This window comes from Bubalus kerabau, chromosome 6 (assembly GCF_029407905.1).
Source record: "Bubalus kerabau isolate K-KA32 ecotype Philippines breed swamp buffalo chromosome 6, PCC_UOA_SB_1v2, whole genome shotgun sequence".
Taxonomy (NCBI): Eukaryota; Metazoa; Chordata; class Mammalia; order Artiodactyla; family Bovidae; genus Bubalus; species Bubalus kerabau.
The window spans coordinates 49782068-49803764 of NC_073629.1; the positions used below are offsets into that span (position 1 = coordinate 49782068).

A 21697-nucleotide genomic window follows, 5' to 3' on the forward strand; every position below is an offset into this window, starting at 1 on the left:
TTTGGTCATAGCATTTATTTATTATGCATAATTTATTATCACGCAGGGAACTGGGAGGGTGTGGAAAAATCCTGATTTGAATCTGAGCTTGGGAAGAGTATCGAGGAGTCCATTTTCTATAACCCTGCTGAAAAATTCCCTAAAAAGTTAAAGAAGGAAAAAGAAGAAAAAAATGCCATTGGCACTTGCAGTGAAGACCAGATCATCAGGTAGGATTTGTCACCTTCAGGTCTTAGACAACTGGTCCCCAGACACTCCCAGTTACTGCCTTGAGATCTCAGTGTCTGCAGACACTGCTGGGTTAGTAAGCTTGGGAGGAATTGGTGAACCACCATGTCTGGGCTTTTCACTTCCTTGGCCTGAGTCATGCCAGGCAAGCTCACCTCTACTTCCCAAGAAAGGCGGAAAAATGAGGAAGGCATGCATATCTGGGCGTGATGTTGCTGGGACCCAGCCAGCCCCCGGATTCTCTGATTGCAGAGTGACCTGGCCAGCTCACACAGGTAGCACTCTTGTACTTTTAGAAGGAAAAAAAGCATCCGAGTAAAAGTGGAGGTGGAAGGAAGGCTGGACAGGAATATTTTCCCAGTCTACTCTGCTTAGGAATTAAAAGTTTGCTGGGAAACACTTCTGATGGCTTTAAATATTACAAATGATACATTCAGAGGGAACACAGTCCCCACTGGATGTGGCCCCTGGAAAGTATTTAATATCACTGACTGTTGTATTTTTCTACAACCAAACTAGACCCCCTTGAAAACAGAGGCTGATTTTCACTGCTCATCTCCTATGCAGTGGTCCCCAACATTTTTGGCACCAGAAATGGACTTCATAGAAGACAATTTTTCCAGGGACCAGGGCAGAGGGATTGTTTCAGGATGATTCAAGTGTATTGCATTTGTGTGCACTTTATTTCTATTATTTTTACATCAGCTCCACTTCAGATCATCAGGCATTAGATCCCAGAGGTCGGGGACCCCTGACCTACATACAGGTCCTTTCATGCATGTGCTCAAGAGTATATTGATTTACTTTGATCTCCTGTTGTGTAAGACGATTTCCTGCAGGAAAGAACAAGTGGTGAATTCATGAAACTTGGTACAGGTTTTGATCTCGATTTATAGATGGGACCATCTATAAAATGAAGCGGGTTGGGCCAGTCTGTGAGGCCAGTTCTGGCTCCAAATCGTGGCATTCTCTGAGTGTGGAAGAGTGTGGTCAGAGGGAGGCGACCGGCTGCTGGCCAGTAGGGCGGGTGGGTGCTGGGGCCCAGGGCTCTTCAGAGACCAAGTCCGCATTCCCTTTTTGCCACCACCAGGATGTACACACAAATCACATCCCAAGGTATTGTCTCTGGGTGTGTAGGCAAATACTGATTTAAATAATTTAACGAATTAGTATTTGCTGAGAACCTCCTGCAAACAATGGACTGAGGGGCTGGGTTGTGAGGGATACAAAAGGTGAGCATGTCAAGACCCTTGCCCTCAAGGAGGTTGGGCCCAAGTGCCAGCTCCATATGCAGCAGGCTGTGTGGCCCTGCACACACAACAACCTCTCTGTTTCCTCATCTGTGAAACAAGGAAAATCAAAGCAATTTTAGTTGTTAGGAAAATGAGAGATAATATTAATCTATGTACAGCTTGTTGGACTGCTTCTAGGACTGGATTGCTGTTAAGAAATAGATATTACCTGTTAAGTTTCCAGACAGTGCCTAGCACTTGGTAGGTATTAAATAATTGGTAATGTGGGGAAGCAGAATTTGCCACCCCAAAATAGGTCTCTTTAGCACAAAGATTATTTTAGGCTGGTTATTTTATATTTTGATTTTTTCCCTTTTTTTAAATTAAAATACAATTGATTTATAATGTATTAGTTTCAGCTGTACAGCAGTGATTCAGGTCTCTCTATATATTCTTTTTCAGATTCTTTCCCCTTTTAAGTTATTACAAAATACTGAATATAGTTTACTGTGCGATACAGTAGGGCCTTGTTGGTAATCTATTTTATATATAGTAGCATGTATATGTTAATCCCAAACTCCTAATTTATCCCTTCTCTCTTTCCCCTTTGGTATTGTCTGTTTATTTTTTAAAAAACAGAAGACATAGAAGAAGCTCTGAAAATCAAGAATTTACACCTTGTAAGAGACACTTACCTATATAAGGGAATCTCGACTTGTAGGGGTGTCTCCCTTGCAGAGGGAGATGACTCAATTTCTTGAAACTCTTATCTGTGGAGAAGGCAAGGACTTAGATCTGCATGATACCTTACTCTTATTACTGTGCTTTCCCTGATATCCTCTTATAACTCCCCTCTCCTCCAGCATCTTCTTTTATCTTCAGCTGAGAATGGTATTTTGGATGAGGGTTTCTACCATTTCAAGGAACTACTTGGTTTTCCTGGGTCTCTCCCAAGTATACAGGACATAGACATATTATTAAACTTTTGTTTGTCTTTCTATGTGTCTCACGGCAATTTAATAATTAGACCAGTAGAAGAACATAGACTGGAAGAAGGGAATGTTTTCCCTTCCCTACAGTAATTGCTGTAGCTGCTGTTAATAGGCTCTTATCATTTTCTTAGCATGGGCCAAAGATAATAATACTTTCTTAAGCGAGGAGACCTGAGAGGCCCCAAAGGAGGGGAGGGCTCAGTGAACGGAAGCTCCAGCCAAGAGCTCTTTGTTTACCACACGCACCACCTATAGCCATCACACCCCCACCTTCGTTCCTAAGAAGCTACTCACATGCTTGTCATTCATTCTCCAGAACCCTTTCACTCACCATTCCACAGGTCTTTCTAACAGGAAATACAACTGCCAGCAGATTCCTTTTTTTAAAGTTAAAATCAAGTCTTAAGAAGAAGAGGTGGCAAGAATACACAGAAGAACTGTACAAAGAAGACCTTCATGACCCAGATAATCACGACAGTGTGATCACTCACCTAGAGCCAGACATCCTGGAATTCGAAGTCAACTGAGCCTTAGGAAGCATCACTATGAACAAAGCTAGGGGAGGTGATGGAATTCCAGTTGAGCTATTTCAAATCCTAAAAGATGATGCTGTGAAAGTGCTCCACTCAATATGCCAGCAAATTTGGAAAAGGCAGCGTGGCCACAGGACTGGAAAAGATCAGTTCTCATTCCAATCCCAAAGAAAGGCAGTGCCAAAGGATGCCCAAACTACCGCACAATTGCACTCATCTCACACGCTAGTAAAGTAATGCTCAAAATTCTCCAAGCCAGGCTTCAATAGTACGTGAACCGTGAACTTCCAGATCTTCAAGCAGGATTTAGAAAAGACAGAGGAGCCAGAGGTCAAATTGCCAACATCCGTTGGATCATCAAGAAAGCAAAAGAGTTCCAGAAAAACATCTATTTCTGCTTTATTGACTATGCCAAAGCCTTTGACTGTGTGGATCACAATAAACTGTGGAAAATTCATAAAGAGATGGGAATACTAGACCTCCTGACCTGCCTCCTGAAAAATCTGTATGCAGGTCAGGAAGCAACAGTTAGAACTGGACACGGAACAACAGACTGGTTCCAAATCAGGAAAGGAGTATGTCAAACTGTATATTGTCACCCTGCTTATTTAACTTATATGCAGAGTACATCATGAAAAACACTGGGCTGGATGAAGCACAAGCTGGAATCAACATTGCTGGGAGAAATATCAATAATCTCAGATATACAGACGACACCACCCTTATGGCAGAAAGCAAAGAGCCTCTTGGTGAAAGTGAAAGAGGAGAGTGAAAAAGTTGGCTTAAAACTCAACATTCTAAAACTGAAGATAATGGCATCCAGTCCCATCACTTCATGGCAAGTAGATGGGGAAACAATGGAAACAATGACAGATTTATTTTCTTGGGCTCAAAAATCACTGCAAATGGTGACTGCAGCCATGAAATTAAAAGACACTCCTTGGAAGGAAAGCTGTGATCAACCTAGGCAGCATATTAAAAAGCAGAGCTATTATTTTGCCAACAAAGTTTCGTTTAGTCAAAGATATGGTTTTTCCATTAGTCATGTATGGATGTGAGAGTTGGACTATAAAGAAAGCTGAGCACCAAAGAATTGATGCTTTTGAACTGTGGTGTTGGAGAAGACTCTTGAGAGTCCCTTGGACTGGAAGGAGATCAAACCAGTCAATCCTAAAGGAAATCAGTCCTGAATATTCATTGGAAGGACTGATGCTGAAGCTGAAACTCCAATACTTTGGCCACCTGATGTGAAGAACTGACTCATTTGAAAAGACCCTGATGCTGGGAGAAGAAGGGGACAACAGAGGATGAGATGGTTGGATGGCATCACCGATTCAATGGACATGAGTTTGAGTAAATTCTGGGAGTTGGTGATGGACAGGGAGGCCTGGCATGCTGCAGCCCATAGGGTCACAAAGAGTCGAACATGACTGAGCAACTGAACTGAACTGAACTGCAAACCCACACTGTCTTTTGATTGGATCCCTCCCTGCTCTTTGAAAGAGGTAACCCTGGTCTGTGTGTGGATCCAGAAAGCAGCTTTATTATCTTCCACAGTTCAAACTGGGTGGGCTTTGGAGGCTCTCCCTTAAGTGGGGCTGAGGCAGGTAGGACCAGGCCACTGCCTCAGAAGAATGTATGGAATCCCTTTGATCCCTAAAGAATGGATTAACAAGGCTTCTTGGTGAGTGAAGAAACCTGCTACAAATTCTAGCATCCAAATTCAAAGGTTTTCAAATTCTTATTTCTTCAGGCTATTCTCTTCATTAATTCCATGCACATCAGATTTTTTTTTTTTTTTGCTCTTTTCCTGAGCTCCTATTTTTCTCTGAAACCATAACCATATTGCAGGGGTTGGGGGGTGGGGGCAGCAGGGATTAATAAACTACTAATTGTAGAAAAGGTTTTTACTTCTCTCTCCCACAAAAGCTTTATAGGCAGAACTTTTATTGCAGTTTCCTTTTTTGCACTTTATAGATTTTGTGTTTTTTACAAATTTAAGATTTGTGGCAACCCTGCATTGAGAATTCTCTGGATGCCATTTTTCCAACAGCGTTTGCTTATTTTGTGTCTCTGTGTTACATTCTAGTAATTTTCTCAATATTTCAAGTTTTTTCATTTTTACTTTATTTGTTATGGTGACCTGTGATCAGTGGTCTTTGATGTTATTACTGTGAATGTATAAGATGGTCATGTAAAATGGGGCACTTAATCCATAAATGTGGTGTGTGTTCTGACTGCTCCATTAGCCATTCCCCCTCTCCCTCTCCTTAAGCCTCCCTTATTCCCTGAAACATGACAACATTGAATTTAGGCCAATTAATAACCCGACACTGGCCTCTATGTGTTCAAGTGAAAGAGTTACCTGTCTCTCGCTTCAAATCAAAAGCTAGAAATGTATGATTCAGCTTAGTGAGGAAGGCATGTCCAAGGAAGACTGGCCAAAATCTAGTTTCTTGCATCAAACTCTTAGTCAAGTTGTGAATGAAAAGAAGAACTTCTTGAAGGAAATTAAAAGTGCTACTCCAGTGAACACACGAATGGTAAGAAAGCGAAACCGCCTTATTGATGATGTGGAGAAAATGTTAGTGGTTTGGAAAGAAGATCAAACCAGTCACAACACTCCCTTGAGCCAAAGCCTAATCCAGAACAAAGCCCTAACTCTCTTCAGTTCAAGGAAGTCTGAGAGAGGTGAGGAAGCTGCAGAAGAAACTGGCATGTGGCACTCCGACTTTCTGGGCCCCACTTTCTTCAACTGTGATCTGAAGTTAATCATACTTCTGAATACCCTGTTGCTGTGAGGGGTAAAACATGTGCAAAGTTAGAATGTGTGGCATCTGGCACAGTGCTGAGTCACGAAATACTAGAAATATTGATTCCTTCTCTCTTCCCTGCCTCCTGCCCTCATTGTGTTGCCTTATTGCTGCTGAAATTTCAGTAGCTGAAGATATCTTAATATTGAAATGTGGAACTTGGAAAATACTGTATGTTTATAGAGACAGAAGTAAATCGAGTTAATCTTTTTTGCATGGCTATTTACACATTTTCTAAATATCCTGATTAATGGGGAAGGAAGATCCAGAAAAGGAATCAGGGACTTTGCCCTAAATATTCATAAGCCTGGGCATTGAGCTTTGGTTTCAGATGCTGTTATGACCCTCAGAGCACACAGGCCAGGGAGCATCTGTGCTGTTATGAAATTATCTTCCCAAGGTCCAAAGACTGCAGCTTCGGAGACAACCATGAGTCAGCACCAGAAGTGATGTATGAGTAGCGAGACCATCAGTGATAAGGAACAGATGACTCAACAAACGAGTCTTCAATTAAGTATGACTACCTGAACAAAGGTGGCTCAGTGGTAAGGAATCTGCCTGCCAATGCAGAAGACACTGGAGACGTGGGTTTGATCCTTGGGTCGGGAAGATCCCCTGAAGGAGGAAATGGCAACTTACTCCAGTGTTCTTGCCTGGAGAATTCTATGGATAGAGGAGCCTGGTGGGCTACAGTCCATGGGGTTGCAGATTCCAACATGGCTGAGCAGGCACCCCCCCACCCCCACCGCCCCCCACACACACACACCTGAACGAAACTCCATGTAGGTGGGTATGCTGTGCCGAGTTGGGGAGAAGGGACAGAAGTCATCAGGACCATGAAGTAGGAGCTTTCTTCCTGAAGAAACTTGGGAGGTGCTCCAGCAAACACCCATGCACCCCTCTCTGCCAGCCCCTTCCGCTCTCGGATCCCTTTTTGCTCCAAGAATCATCCTCTTGGGGAAACATTTACTCACTTTACTCATTACTGCCACTCTCCTTTTTTTCTTCTCTAAACCACACTTCTAAATGCCAGGGCTCAGGAAAAGAGCCTCTCCCTTCTCTGCCCCTCCAGTGTTACAGAACAAGAAGCACCTATCTTCGAAGGTCACGTGAATCACCCAGGCATTTCCCAGAAAGAGTCTGGCCAATTCTATTTATAAAAGCGGTCACAAAAGGAATTCTGTATTGCATTCAGTATAAATGCTGATAGATCAGCATCTGCCTGGGGCGTCTTCAGGGGCACAAATGAACCATCTTATTTCTCTCCAAGCCTCAGTTGGTTCCTGCCTCCCACTTAGGTCCCAGAGCCTCGCATGCTAATGTGAATGACTTCCCGAGCAGCAGGGCAAGCGGTGAGATGCTGCAGGTTTTACTCATCAAGATTTTCAGCTCGTTCTGTGCTCTGGGGGATCTGCAGGCTTTGAATCAGGCTCTTCCCTTGGTCCTGGTGGGGACAGGGATGGAGCCAGGACAGGGTTTGACAGGAGAGGCTCCCCAGCCAAGCATGGCCCTGGTGGCCCTGGTGGCCTTGCAGTTACAGGTGAACTGCTTTCCCCTTTTGCAGCTGGAGCCCGGATCTCCTCTTCTATCTGGCTGCTACTGTTCACACACAGACCGCTCGCCCCAAAGTTAACAATGACTGATCCCTTCTAGAGCTCTCTGCCTGCACCTCTCCTTCTGCCTATCTTTGTTCCCCTACTATTTCCTAGAAGACCTTGTATGCCCCTTACCTCCTTGGCTAATGAGACCAGGAAGTTCTGGAAGGCAGGGCTCTGGTCCGGTTTTCTCCCTCCCCAACTCTCATCTCCCTGCTTGGAGCAAGGCTTCAGATCTACTTGATTGTTTCCAAAATGCCGACTTGACCAACTCCAAGTGAATCTTTACCTTCAAGGATCCCTCGACCAAATGCGTGTCCAAAGTTAGAGCTGTACCCATCTGACAGATCCACAGATGTCATTGGCTCAGTCCTTCTTATCTGGAGCTCTCTCTGGGCCCTGCATCCTCCTCAATAAACATCCAAGCAGAAGGTAAGGGCTGAAGGGATAAGAGGGACCTGCTAGGTCCAAGACCCATGGAGGAAACCGAGGGAAGCAAGAGGAAGGGAGAGAATAGGAAAGAGATTACAAAAAGAGGAAGAGGAGGGAGACAGGCAGAGAGGAGAGTGACTGGAGCAGAGACAGAGAGATGCACAGAGAAGCAGGGAGGAAGGCAAAGGGGACAGAGAAAGGCAAGGGAACCAGGGCGGAATGGCAGATGTCTCAGGTGGGCTGGGGGTTGTTGCGCCACAATTTGTCCTGATTCTTGAGTGCCTGCTGTGGGCCAGGATCTGTTGCAGACCCTCAGGGATACAGTGGTCAAGAAGACTCTGTGACAACCTAGAGGGGTGGGATTGGGTGTGAGGTGGGAAGGAGGCTCAAGAGAGAGGGGATATATGTATACCTATGGCTAAGCCATGTTGATGTATGGCAGAAACCAACACAATATTGTAATTATCCTTCAATAAAAAATAAAGAAACAAAAATTTTAAAAGACAAGCTCTTTGTTAAAGGTGTTTATATTCCCATGGATGACTGATGACAAATAAATCAGTATATAATAAAAGTTGTTGAAGAATAATAAAACAGGTGCTAGTACTCTTGCCTGGAAAGTCCCATGGATGGAGGAGCCTGGTGGGCTGCAGTCCATGGGGTCGCTAAGAGTCGGGCACAACTGGGTGACTTCCCTTTCACTTTTCACTTTCATGCATTGGAGAAGGAAATGGCAACCCACTCCAGTATTCTTGCCTGGAGAATCTCAGGGACAGAGGAGTCTAGTGGGCTGCTGTTTATGGGGTTGCACAGAGTTGGACACGACTGAAGCGACTTAGCAGCAGCAGTCTATTCTCAAATAGAAGGTTCTGGCTCCTAGTCCAGTGCTGTTGTGTTAATGCAAAAGACAATGCCCCAGACACTGAAAGAGATGCTTTTATTCAGTCTATTGCAACAGGGAGAATGTTCATTAAGGAGGAACATCTCAAAGAAAAGGAAGGGACCTGGGGCTTCATACAGGCAGGTGAACAAGGGAGTCATCCTGAATCTTACAGGAGCCTTGAGGAAGGATGAAGATGGGTCTATCTCAGAATATTTGAGGGTGGTGGTCCTTTGAGGTTTCACCTATGGATCACAAAAGGATGGTGGTTGGGTGGTGAAAACTCCAAAGGGTAGAGGATTTTGCGTGGCTGTTTTCCTCAGGTTAAGTTCAACCTTGTCACAAATATCACCCTAGCTCCATTATTCTAAAAGCTAAATGTGATTGCTTCCCTGTGCTTATCACCTGCCCCTTAACTCTGGACTTCCCTCAAGCCGCACACAGGGCCCTTTGGGGCCCGACTCCTCCTGCTCCCGAGGAGCTGAACTGGGAAGGCGCAGGGAAGGGCGCACAGGAGAGGACCCTGGGCGGGGCCCCGCATCACCCATCACCTCTGCACACCTGCCTCTGGCCAGAACTCAATCACGGGGCCACACTCACCTGTAAGGGGGACTGGGTCGTATGGTCGAACTGTGCACCCAGCAAGAAGGAGAAAATGGATGTTAGTGGTCACGGCTAGCTGGCTTTTCAGGCTGTTTCATCTCTAGGAACATCCCTCTGCCCCCTTCCTGGACCTTTCCTGATTATATGACACCTATGCATCCTTCCAAAGTCATTTAAGCATTCCATCCTTTAGAAAGTCTTTCTTGACTATCAGTGTGGGCCAGGTACCCCCAAAGGCCTGTAGCACCCAAGGATCTGTTACAATACCAATCACGCTAATCTACAACTGTTTATTTTCTCATCGGTCTCCTTACACTAGACTTTGAGGCACTAGAGACTGCCTTCTGTCTCTCTGTCCTTGGTGCCTAAGCCCTGCTGGGGCACTGGGTACCCAGTGATCCGTAATGTCTGTCAAATAAATAAATGGATTCTGGTTTGCTTCTAAACTACCAGGATAATTTTAACCAAAAGAGACCAGAGGGTCCCCCTCGTAACCCTAATAAAAGGTTTAATTTGAGACCCGGGCCTGGATCAGTTCTCACAGTGAGGCCTCCCCAAAAGACACCAAGCATTGTTGATATTAAGGTGCAAAGAGAGCTCAGATGCCTTACTTTGAGTTCAGCTCACTAACCCTTTTTCACAGCCTGATTGGCCCTTAGAGAGGAAAGAGAACTGCATCCCCGCTTCCTGGCAGATGAGGATGGAGGGAACAGGTAGGTACCCTTTGTGTGAGTTGGGCGAGGACCGTAGCAGACCTGGAGGGAAGGTGACAGGTTGCAGTGGCCTTACGCGCATCTGGGTAGTCAAGTAAGCAGTTACACGATGACACATGGGCACAGCATCCGTGATCTCATCACTCCAAGCCAGTTTGAGTCAGGACCAAAACCAGTAAAATCTTATTAACACACGAGAGAAAGGCTGAGTCATTTCTATAATGACTGGCTTAAGGCAGGAATCTTTACTAAGCCTGAGGATGAGAAAATAGCCTCTTTTCATGTCGAATTATTGGCTGGAGTCTCATCTTTATAACTTTTGAAGAAGGAATTACATGGCTCACACATCCAAGACAAGTAGGGAAATTGCCTTAGGGCACATAAGTAACCAGACCACAAACAGGACTCGGACCTAAGGCCTGAGGGGGCAGAGCAGCTACCCACAGCATCCTAGGTCTCCTGTTTTCTCCTGTGGAGTCCTAGTTATGTGCATTGGTTAGGCAGGAACATTGAGCTGCCCAAGTGATAAAGATAATGATTATAGCTTACATTTACTAAAACTTAAAATGCACTAGGGGGCTTCCCTGGTGGATCAGTGGTAAAGAATCCTCCTGCCAGTGCAGGAGACACGGGTCTGATCTATGGGTCGAGAAGATCCCCAGGAGAATGAAGTAGCAACCCCCTCCAGTATTCTTCCCTGGGAAATCCCATGGACAGAGGAGGCAGGCAGGCTACAGTCCATGGGGTCACAAAGAGTCAGACATAACTTAGCAACTAAACGACAACATAATGTACTAGGCACTAAGCTGGGAGATTTACACGTGCAACCTTGATTGATCTTTGCAATTATACATACAATTCTCAACTCTATAATTACTACATGCATTCATTGCTTTATGTGGGAAACACAGTGTGTGGAAGATGCTGAAAAATTCAGCTTGCTCTGCTCCAGCCACACTGGGCTTTGTTTTCCGAAGACTGCGTCAAGCTTGTTTCCCACCTCAGGGTCTTTGCACAGGCTGTTTCTTCTGTCTCAGCCACGCACTTTGCCCAGATCCTCCCCTGGGTTTACTTCTTACCTCTCAGGCCTCTGCTCAAATGCCACCTTCTCCAAAGAGGCTTCCCTGATCTTCCCACATGAAATAGACCCTGACCTGTTGTTCTCCCACCTGTTGTTCTCTGTCTCATTAGTTTCCTTGTCTTTCTTCATAGCATTTAATAGTACTCAAAATTATACCAAAGATTTATTCATCACTTGATGAGTGAAACAAGGACTTTTTCATACTTACACTGAGTCTCCAGGATCTTGAAGAGAGCCTGGCACATAGTAGGAGCTCAATAAATATTGGTTGGGTAAATGAATAAATACAGTCTCTGGAGAGCAGGGCCGCATCAACAGCTGCTCAGAGCACACAATTCTCAATGAGAACCAACAAAGCAGGACTTCCCTGGTGGGTACAGTGCATAAAAATCCACCTGCCAATGCAGAGAACACAGGTTAGATCCCTGGTCTGGGAAGATCCCACATGCAGAGGAGCAACTAAAGACCATGAGCCAAACTACTGAGCCTGCGCTTTAGAGCCCGTGAGCTGCAACTGCTGAAGCTTGTTCGCCTTCCTAGAGCTTTCGCTCCACAAGAGAAACCACTGCAGCGAGAAACGCAGGCACTGTAACTAGGGAAAGCCAATGCCCAGCAACGAAGACACAGCACAGCCAGAAAAAAAAAAGAACCAACAAAGCAGAGGGGGGTGGGAAAAGGAGAAGAAAGGAGGAGGCAGCAGAAAAGCTCTATTCAGATTTGAATTTAGCTACATTTGTTTAGTTTTCCTTATGCATCAAACTGAGTGACCCCCAGTATCTCTTTCAATTCTCATATCCTGTGTAGTAGGCAATTATAGGGAAAAAGGGGAAATATAAGAATAGACAGCAGAAACACACTGACATCAATTCCTTGATAAACTCTTTATCCATAACAGGAAAGAGGCTTTTATATTAAAAAAAAAAAAAACAAACAGATTCCCAATTGCTTATCTTTGTGTAGCCCAAACCACAGGATTTTGTGTTTATTTTTTTATGATTCAGCTTCATAAAACCCACAGGCTATTTAATTTACTATGTTTACTTTTACTATAACTTCAAGACAAAAGATTTATTACTAACCTCCACCCTTCCCTCAACTCAGCTTGCGAAATCTCTTCCATAGTTTACATATATTGATTCAATTCTCTGGATGCCTGTGCATTTCCTCTATAAACTGTTTCGTCAACTTTTATGGAAAAGGAGGCTGAGTTTTTCTAAAGGTGTGTCCAAACTAAAATTTCATTTTATAATAGCATTAAAACAGCATTTTAATTACATGTTAGAACAGTCTGACCTGACAAAATCTTGCAGGATCCTAGTCTGAAATCCTGGGAGCCTCTAACACCCTCCACCCCTCACCCCCACACACAAAATCCTGCCCCTTATTAAAACTAAGAATTCTTCCGTGGGTTTGGCCTCTCCTTGTTCCCTTTGGCTGGTCCATGGTCACAACTAAACTTATGCACTGAGGGTGTGGCTACCATTACAGGGGTTGTGCAAAATGGGGGAATCTGATGGGCTCTGAGCTTTGAGCAGGATCCCAGTTTATGTAACAAGCCCCAATCTGACAGCTCCCTAGGCCTATCTGCCAGCTGGTGAACTTGACTGGTCCCTCCACTCCACCCTCTCTACACCAGTGGGAGCCCATAAATCCAAGCGGTGGCTAGGATTAGGGTCAGAGGTCACCCTATCAGGGCTCAGATGTACTTAGAGCTGCAGCAGCCCACAGCCTGCTTTCCAGAGGTGCCCGGAGCTCTTAAAGGAAAGTGCTTAGTTGCCCAGTCATGTCTGACTCTTTGTGACCCCATGACCTTGTAGCCTGCCAGGCTCCTCTGTCCATGGGATTCTCCAGGCAAGAATGGAGTAGCCATTCCCTTCTCCAAGGGATCTTCCCGACCTAGGGATAGACGCAGGTCTCCTGCATTGCAGGCAGATTCTTTATTGTCTGAGCCAGGAGGGAAGCCCTCTTAAAGGAATAGTTATGCTGAAATAATAGACACTTAACCCCTGAACAATGTCAGGGAGATGGAAACAGTAAACCAGTGTAACTTCAGAGAGATTCTTTGGGTGCTCATCCCCTTCTTTGTGTCCTGATGAAGAGAAATTTGTGTATGCTGTTGAGCCCCAATTCTCATCCACCACGCTAAGCTTCACAGGAGGAAATTTGGGGAGACCCCTTCTCCTTCGAACACTCCTCCTATATCTACCAGAATTATGCTTTCCTGTAAACAACTCCTCTTCAAAACTTACTTCTGCTTAAATATCTGCTAAAGGTGGGATGTGAGCCTCAGAAGGCATTTTTTCATTAAACCAGCAAACATGACACAGCACCTTATGGCTTACAACAGGGTTCAATCCTTAACCCTGGATATTCTAACTACCTTTTTGATAGTGGGAAACCCAAAGCTGAGACCATAAAGACAGATGAAGACTGCAGTTTGAGTTTCAATCACTTTTGACCATAGGTTTCCTGGTGGCTCAGATGGTCAAGAGTCTGCCTATAGACCTGTGTCCAGTTCCTGGGTTGGGAAGATCCCCTGGAGAAGGAAACAGCAACCAACTCCAGTATTCTTGGCTGGAAAATCCCATGGACAGAGGAGCCTGGAGGGCTACAGTCCATGGGGTCACAAAGAGTACAACATGACTGAACAACTTCACTTTCTTTCTTTTGATATCATATTACAAGCAAGTAGGAATAATGATTCTTCCCTGGTGGCGCAGGTGGTAAAGCATCTGCCTACAATGCGGGAGACCCAGGTTCGACCCCTGGGTCAGGAAGATCCCCTGGAGAAGGAAATGGCAACCCACTCCAGTACTCTTGCCTAGAAAATCCCATGGACGGAGGAGCATGGTAGGCTGCAGACCATGGGGTCGCAAAGAGTTGGACACGACTGAGCGACTTCACTTTAGGAGTAATGAGAGCAAGCCTAAGTAAGCCTGGCTCTCTCTGGGCAGAGACCCCACGGCCACTGCCAGACGGGGTGCCACACTTTAGAGTTTACAGAACATCCCCAGGCTCTTGTCCAGGAAATGACGCTGGGGCTTACTGGACCACAGCTACGAGCCCATTGAGGGCAGGGGCAGACACCAACACACTCTAGTAACCTCAAGGGCAAATTCAGAATGACCCCATAACTGATTTTCATAATGATCTTATGGGCAAATGGGACCCAATTTCCATTGCACTCGTGTTTCAAAAAGCAGTGCGTATACAAGGAAGTCAGGAGAATCTTCCATCAAAAATGTTTAACACAGGCACTGAATTTTTCAAAGGATAGGACTTAAGTAATTGAGTATGTGATTTCTCTGAAATGTCTTGTCCCCTGATGACCCCAGATTAATGAGGGGTTACCACACATGCCCACTACTCTTCCAAACCTAAGTTCTAGCACAATATTTTTTTAAAATCTGTCCAAAGTTGCTGCTAAACAATGAAAAAATTTAAAAATTTCCCCCATAAGCTTAAAGTCTTTTATTCTATTAAAATGAAAATAAAGCCTTCTTTTACCCAGTAAGCCTCCAAAATTCTCAAATTGTTGGCAAGGAATTAAAATATTGATGTGACATATTGCCTTCATGGTATTCAGTGCACCATTTTATTCTTTTTCATTTTTGTGCACCATATTTTCAGTGAATGTCAGAGAAATAAACGTTTTCTGCAGTAAATATGTTTCAGATATATTTGCAATCTTAGAGCTCTAAGAGAGAAATCAACAGACCAACGCCCAGATCCCCACAGCTGCCTGCCAGGCCGCAAAGGCCTGCTGGGGAAGGAGACAGGGTTTGACATCTTATCAGGTGCAGAGTTTTGATTGCTCTCCTGGACCGGACATGCTTGTTGCTGAGTCAAGTCGATACTGCCTAAAATGACTCTAGGATTGCCCATTATTAAGACTAAGTAACATGTTCTTGGGGCCTGCTAGAGTTCTCCAGGGGCAGGAAGGATTAGCAATAGTAAACAGATCATACAGAATGCAGACAGACTACAAATAAAAATGCATTTTGATTACTTTATGAGTCTGCTGTGTAAGACACAGGCTACTCCTGTTGATACATTGATATTCACACAAACACAGATGCCCTGCAGGAAGTTGGAGAGACCTGCCCTTCTGAGGAAGGCCTCAGGTGTCACATCAGAGGGAGCCACTTTGAGCTTCAGAGGACACAGGTGATGTGCCTGGCCAACTAGGGGAGGAGGCAGATCTTCTGTGAGGGGACAAGACTCTGGAGATTTTTTCTTTGGGCCAGTTTCTTCTAATCCACAAGGAGGTCCAGCAAGGGGCCTCTACAGCTGGTTGAAGCTGGCCTAGACATAGTATTCCTAAGATCATGAAGGGTTATGACTTGAGACCTGTGGAGCTTCAAAGCACCCACTGGGGTTCCTCATGTCAAGCTTATGAGAGTGTTTCACCTTGGAGGACTGCTCATTCTTCCATACTCTGTTGGGTGTCATGGAGGTGGGAACCCTTGCCTCTGAGCTGCCTTCAAGGAAAGATCCTGGAAAGGAATTGCTGTTCCTCCCAGGTTCCTCACCTTCATGGCCAACTCTGCCCCAACTCTATCAGACAGTCTTTCAAATGGGCTGGCACTATGGCCATCACCACCAGGGCTTCCCAGGACTTACCTGACCAGGTGTGCACAACATGTTCATCACACCTGAAACAGGGTTGTTGTTTTTTTTTTTATTACAAAGATTAAAATAAATAGAAATCAAGTAAGAGAAAAAAAAATGCAAATGGTGAGATCTATCAAGCACAGGGTTGTTCTGGGATAACCAGCTCTAGCCACACCTTGTCTGGGCTGCCGACACAGCTTCTGGTCCTGGCTGCATCTTCCCTTACTTTAGTAGCCCCTGAGAGACCACATCCCAAAGCCAGCTTTCAGTCCAGAAAGATTATATACACAGAGTTTGGGGGAAGAGGAAGGAGTCCACTCAAGTCCCAGTTTGGACAGTGGAGTTGCTGGAGGGGATAACAGGAACACACACTCTTCTAGGTGGACAGAGATAAACAGAAGACATAGACATAATGTCACACCCACTGGCAACCAGCCTCTCAGTTCCTCTTGTCTCATAATGGCTTTCACATGAATTCATTCATGCCACAAACATCTCCTGAGCACCTACTGAATGCCTGGGCCTGGGTTAGGTGCTGGGTTAGGTGTTGATGGAAATATTAATAAATAAGGTTCGGCTCCTGCCTTTGAGAAGCTCAGATCTAAAGGGCAAGTCATTGTAATCTCTAGAACATTTTACTAGCTTTCTAGCTGTCTCCCTGCTTCCCAACGTTCCCCCTTCAATCCATCCTCAGTTTAGTAATCACATCTTGTTACATATTTGTTCCCACAGCTTCCCATCTTGCTCATAATAAACCCAGCATCTTTATAATGGCCTAACAGCTGAATATACTCTGACTTCCCTGTTGCCTCTCATCCCTCTTCTTGCTTCTCTTCCTCTCATCCATTACAGCCGCCTAGCATGTTCCTGCCTCTGGATCTTTGCTCTTACACTTTGCTCTTCCTTGAATTATCCTCTCCCACATAATCCCTAGATCATTCTGCTGCATACTTCAGATACACCCTTGAAAGCTATCTTTTCAGGGAGAACTTCTGTAAATCCCTGCAATGGACTGAACTATGTTGGACTGAACTGTGACCCCTCAAAATTCATATGGTGATGTGACTACACTGGAGGGAGGGTCTTTAAGGAGGTAATTAAGGATAAGTGAGATTATGAAAGTAGAGCTCTGATTTGACAGAGCTGGTCCCCTTATAAGTAGAGGTAGAGACATCAAAGCGCTCTCCCTACCACGTGAGAACACAGAAAGAAGGCAGCCATCTGCAAGCCAGAAAGAGAGCCCTCACCAAACCCTGACCGTGCTGCTAATCCAGACTGCTGGCTCCAGAACTGTAAGAAAATGCATTTCTGTTGTTTAAGCCACCCAGTTTCTGGTATTTTATAATCACAGCCTGAGCTAATTAATATACTCTCCTGCTGCTGCTGCTAAGTCGCTTTAGTTGTGTCCGACTCTGTGTGACCCCATAGACAGCAGCCCACCAGGCTCCCCTGTCCCTGGGATTCTCCAGGCAAGAATACTGGAGTGAGTTGCCATTTTCTTCTCCAATGCATGAAGGTGAAAAGTGAAAGTGAAGTCGTTCAGTCTTGTCCGACTCTGAGCGACCCCATGGACTTCAGCCTACTGGGCTCCTCCGTCCATGGGATTTTCCAGGCAAGAGTACTGGAGTGGGGTGCCATCGCCTTATCCGAATATACTCTCCTACCCTATATTAATTAGCTCAGGCTGTGATTTTAATTTCTACATCACATCCTAACTTTGTTCCTTATGTCATTCATCATGGTCTAATATTCTACATATTCTGCTTATTTTATTTTATTTTTTAATATAAATTTGTTTATTTTAATTGAAGGTTAATTACTTTACAATATTGTATTGGTTTTGCCATACATCAACATGAATTTGCCACAGGTATACATGTGTTCCCCATCCTGAACCCCCCTCCCACCTCCCTCCCCGTACCTTCCCTCTGGGTCATCCCAGTGCACCCACCCCAAACATCCAGTATCATGCATCGAACCTGGACTGGCAATTTGTTTCATATATGATATTATACATGTTTCAATGCCATTCTCCCAAATCATCCAACCCTCTCCCTCTCCCTCTCCCACAGAGTCCAAAAGACTGTTCTATACATCAGTGTCTCTTTTGCTGTCTCGCTTACAGGGTTATCGTTACCATCTTTCTAAATTCCATATATATGCGTTAGTATACCATATTGGTGTTTTTCTTTCTGGCTTACTTCACTCTGTATAATAGTCTTCTAGTACAATGTGGTATGAATGAGGACATACAAAAGAAAAGCAAAAAAAAGAAAGGGCAAGACACTCCTGTACAGACAGCGTCTAAGGGAGAATTGGCAGCTGTTCATCCCACCCCCACCCCTCAGCAGACTCTGAGACAGAGCTGAGTGTGAAGGGTGCCCCTGAAGTCTCATCTGTGGAAGGGCAGGAGAGAAAGCAGAGTGGGCAGAGGAGAGGTCCAGTGGCAATGCATGCCTGGTGATGGTGTCAGTGACCCACGGGCGCTCTGGCACTAAAAGGCCCTTCAGAGTTAGGCGGAGATTACTTCACAATCTGCATTGATCAACCATCTGGCCACCAGAAAGGGGCATGACTTGGGCAGCTGGGGCAAACCCTGGGGAGCTGGACAGGGTCTACTGACAGGTCATCCAGCAGATGGGGCAACAAGCCCTGGGATTCGAGGGACTGGGGTGATGTATCGTAGTCCCCATCACAGCACCCAGAGTGTTTAGAGAGCAGCGAGATGAGGATCAGAGGGGGTTTTAGTCTTCTACCCAGAAGAATTGTGAAGGCTTCACTGAGAAGAGTCCCAGATGATGAGGACCACTTTTCAGGCAGACAAAGAGGGGCAGAAACACGAGATATAGTGCCCACGGATTATTGTTGCCTGGTGGACTGGGGAGGGTGTGTTGAGAGGAGGTGAGAGGGTAATTCTCTCCTTACCCACCGTGGAGACCTGACTTCATCCCTTCCGTGTCAAGCAGGGTAGCCTCAACTTGTTCCATATACACTCAATGAGCATAAGTATGTGGATAAATATTAAACCCTTGTGGCCAGAAAGATAATCAAATCATGACTGGCTGATAAACTCAACAAGATCTTTCAATCGGCAAGTATTTAGTCTGTTAATAAACACAGTCTGTTCCTCCCTGACAGTGGGGCTGAAGTCCATCCCGTGCAATGGACAGGGAGGAATGGGCCCCGCACCCCAGACTGAGCAGCTGGTTCTGTGTGATCTTAGTCCAGTCGCTTCACCTTTTGGGATCTATTATCTGTAAAGCAGAGCTAATATCTTCTTACTGGGTGCTGTGGCTTAAAGGTGATACTATATTACATGGTGGGCCTTGGTACTGCTCTGCAGCCCTCAACAGCTCACTGGGCTGCAGGAAGTGCACCCGCCTGCTTTAAGGCCACCGCGGATCTTGGCTGCTCTGTCACCAAGACACCATTAGGGCCAGAGCAAGCCCGAGGACATAGTTATGTAAGCCATCTGCTCAGACAAACCCAGGACTGGTAACGAGCAGAAATGGGAAACGAGCAGCCTTGGTTTTTCTCCTCTTGCTGGTCCTGGGCTGGGGTTAGAGATGGTTGCTTAGCAACGCCGCTAATTCATCCTTGGGGCCATCACGCCAAGGCCCCCGGTTCCCACCAGGGAAGGAATGCCAAATGCCTCGGTGCCAGTCTGAGCTTTCATTTGTGAGGATTGTTTTGACACTTTTTGCTGAAGGGGGTTCTATTCTGAGGTAAACTGGGGACATTCCTCTGATGGGAATTACCGCGGGATAAAAGAAGGGCTGGGAGATGGGGGTGGAGGGATGGGAGCTGCAACTTAGGGTTCCTGCCCACCCTTTTCATGAAGCAAATTATTCCGGAACAGCACTGTGACTAAAGAGAAGCTCTACAAATGGGCCTTTGTTTCATGCTTGGCAGGGAGAGTGCTGGAATCCTTTTTTCAAGTCTGAGTCCCAGCCCAGTGCTGCGCTGCCCTCGGACTCGAAGGCTCCTAAGCCATTTCGAAGTGGGGCTGAAGGAGATGAGTCAGAGCGCCTGCAGGCACCTGCCCTGGGCTGTGAGCTAGGAGTTTCTGGATTGTTCCCACCGAGCTGGCGTCCCAGAACTGTCAGGGCCCCTCCACGCTGGGGAGGGCAAACACCGGTCACTCTATGAGCCCACAGCCTGGATTCCAACTGCTTTTGAAGGTTGAGAACACTAAGGGGTGAGCCTGTAACTGTCCGATTTTCCATAAGATTAAAAGGAATGAGCGACAACGTTTTAAGAAAACATGATTTCCTGGGTCAGTTGCTTCAAATGCAAGGAGGAAAACATTGAAAAAAGCAGTTAGAGTAGCCTGGCTTGTTTTAAATTCATTTCATAATGCAAGTTTACAATTAGAGGACTCATCCTAAGGGCAACTAACTGAAGAAATCAACTTTCAGTGAACTTCTAAGTGAAAAAAAAATTCCGTAAATCACTCAATTGTCCAGCAAAACCCCTCCTTGAAGACAGAAGTATGCCGATCCCACTGGGACATGTCCGGTAGTAACAGGGTCCTGCCCTCAGCAGGCGTGGCTCTCCACTCCCCCTGCACAGGGGCAGAATTTATACCCATTCAGCTGGGACTGTCCCTCATGGATAACACTCTGATCAGTAAGCACCAGATGAGCTGAAACTGCCCTACAGTTCACAGCTGCTACCTGAACCTTTTATTTTTTTTTTAATAATGTCCAACAGCCTGATATACAAATCAAAGACTAGTCTGTGTCATGGGGTGATGAGCCTTTTCTAGTTTCCGTCTCCAATAGTCTGAAAATCCAAAATGCCTTCTTGAGGAATTCCCTCGTCTCCTTTCTTAAAAATCCCAGGGAGAAAAAAACATGGGAAGCAACCACTTAGAAGTGCCCATTAGTCCTTTCTCAGTAAGAAGGAGAACCCTGTGTACAAACTGCTAAGAGAACCAGAGATAAGGAGAGTGGAGTGTAATTATTGAGCCCTATAATTCAGGGATGGTATCAGTGTGAGGCTTGGAAGATTTGTAGGGTCACTGATGAGTTAGCAAACCCTATTAGCATGAGTATCCATTACAAGAATAACCCGAGATCCTCATCCCTGCCCTTACCCACCCCCGCCCATGCCAGTCACTGGAAGAAAGGAAGGGTGGGGGAGAGAGTTGGACGTCTACTCTGACTTTTCCAGTTTGGGGTGCAAGACATAGATATTTATCCAGGTCAAATCAAAAGAAGAGAATTGCACAGTAGCCCTGAAAAAGAATATTTATGGAATGTTCTCAACTACTCTTCTCCTGCTCTTCTACCTCTATCATGTTCTCGTCCTCTGTTCAGTCTTATTTTTGTCTCCTGGCTCATGCTTTGGGTGTTACTACACCTCCCCACCCTCTACTCCCCTTAATTTTGGATGCTAAGACCATGGACCCTGCATGGTCCCAGCTTCATCTGCTTCTGAATGTGCCCTTCTGGGTTTTGCTCCTGATGTTAACTCGTCCTCTAGATATTTTTAGCTGAAACTCCTGGGTGAGCCCATCGTCTTGAGCTAGGTCATGTCCGAGGTTGGTGAACAGACTATATATATATGACCTTGGGTTAGCAACTTATCCAAGGCCATTTCCTGTGGCTGGAGGAGAGCCTTGGGGAGGGAGATAGAAAAACGATCTTGTGTATCAGATATGGCTAAGGCAGACCCTTCAGCAGATGACCCCAGTTTTCTGGTGTTTAATGTAGACAACCCTTTGGTTCTGGCTGAATAACATAGCACCAGTTTTCAGCAGTCTGTATTGGATAGTAGGCAAGCATCCGGGGGATTATTTCATTTTGCATGAAAATGTTCACATTCAAGGGTACAGACATGAACAAATTGTGAAGTGCTTTCAGTGTTCAATGAATTGCTGGTCTTTGGAGAAGACCAAACCTAAGTAAGGCACAGTCACACAGAACTAAAAGGTTAGAGTGTCTAGAGTGTCTCAGCCTTTGGTGCAAAAGCCTTGA

The 21697-nt window shown here is 45.4% G+C and overlaps 1 long non-coding RNA gene across 1 annotated transcript; it reads right to left on the bottom strand.

The window, feature by feature from the left end:
* Positions 1-911: 911 nt before the first annotated feature.
* On the bottom strand, positions 912-6923 carry LOC129656146 (uncharacterized). The gene is made up of 3 exons (XR_008716228.1): positions 6565-6923; positions 2156-2230; positions 912-1061 (listed from the first exon to the last, which is right to left on the bottom strand). It is a non-coding gene; the product is annotated as an uncharacterized LOC129656146 (long non-coding RNA).
* Positions 6924-21697: the final 14774 nt, after the last annotated feature.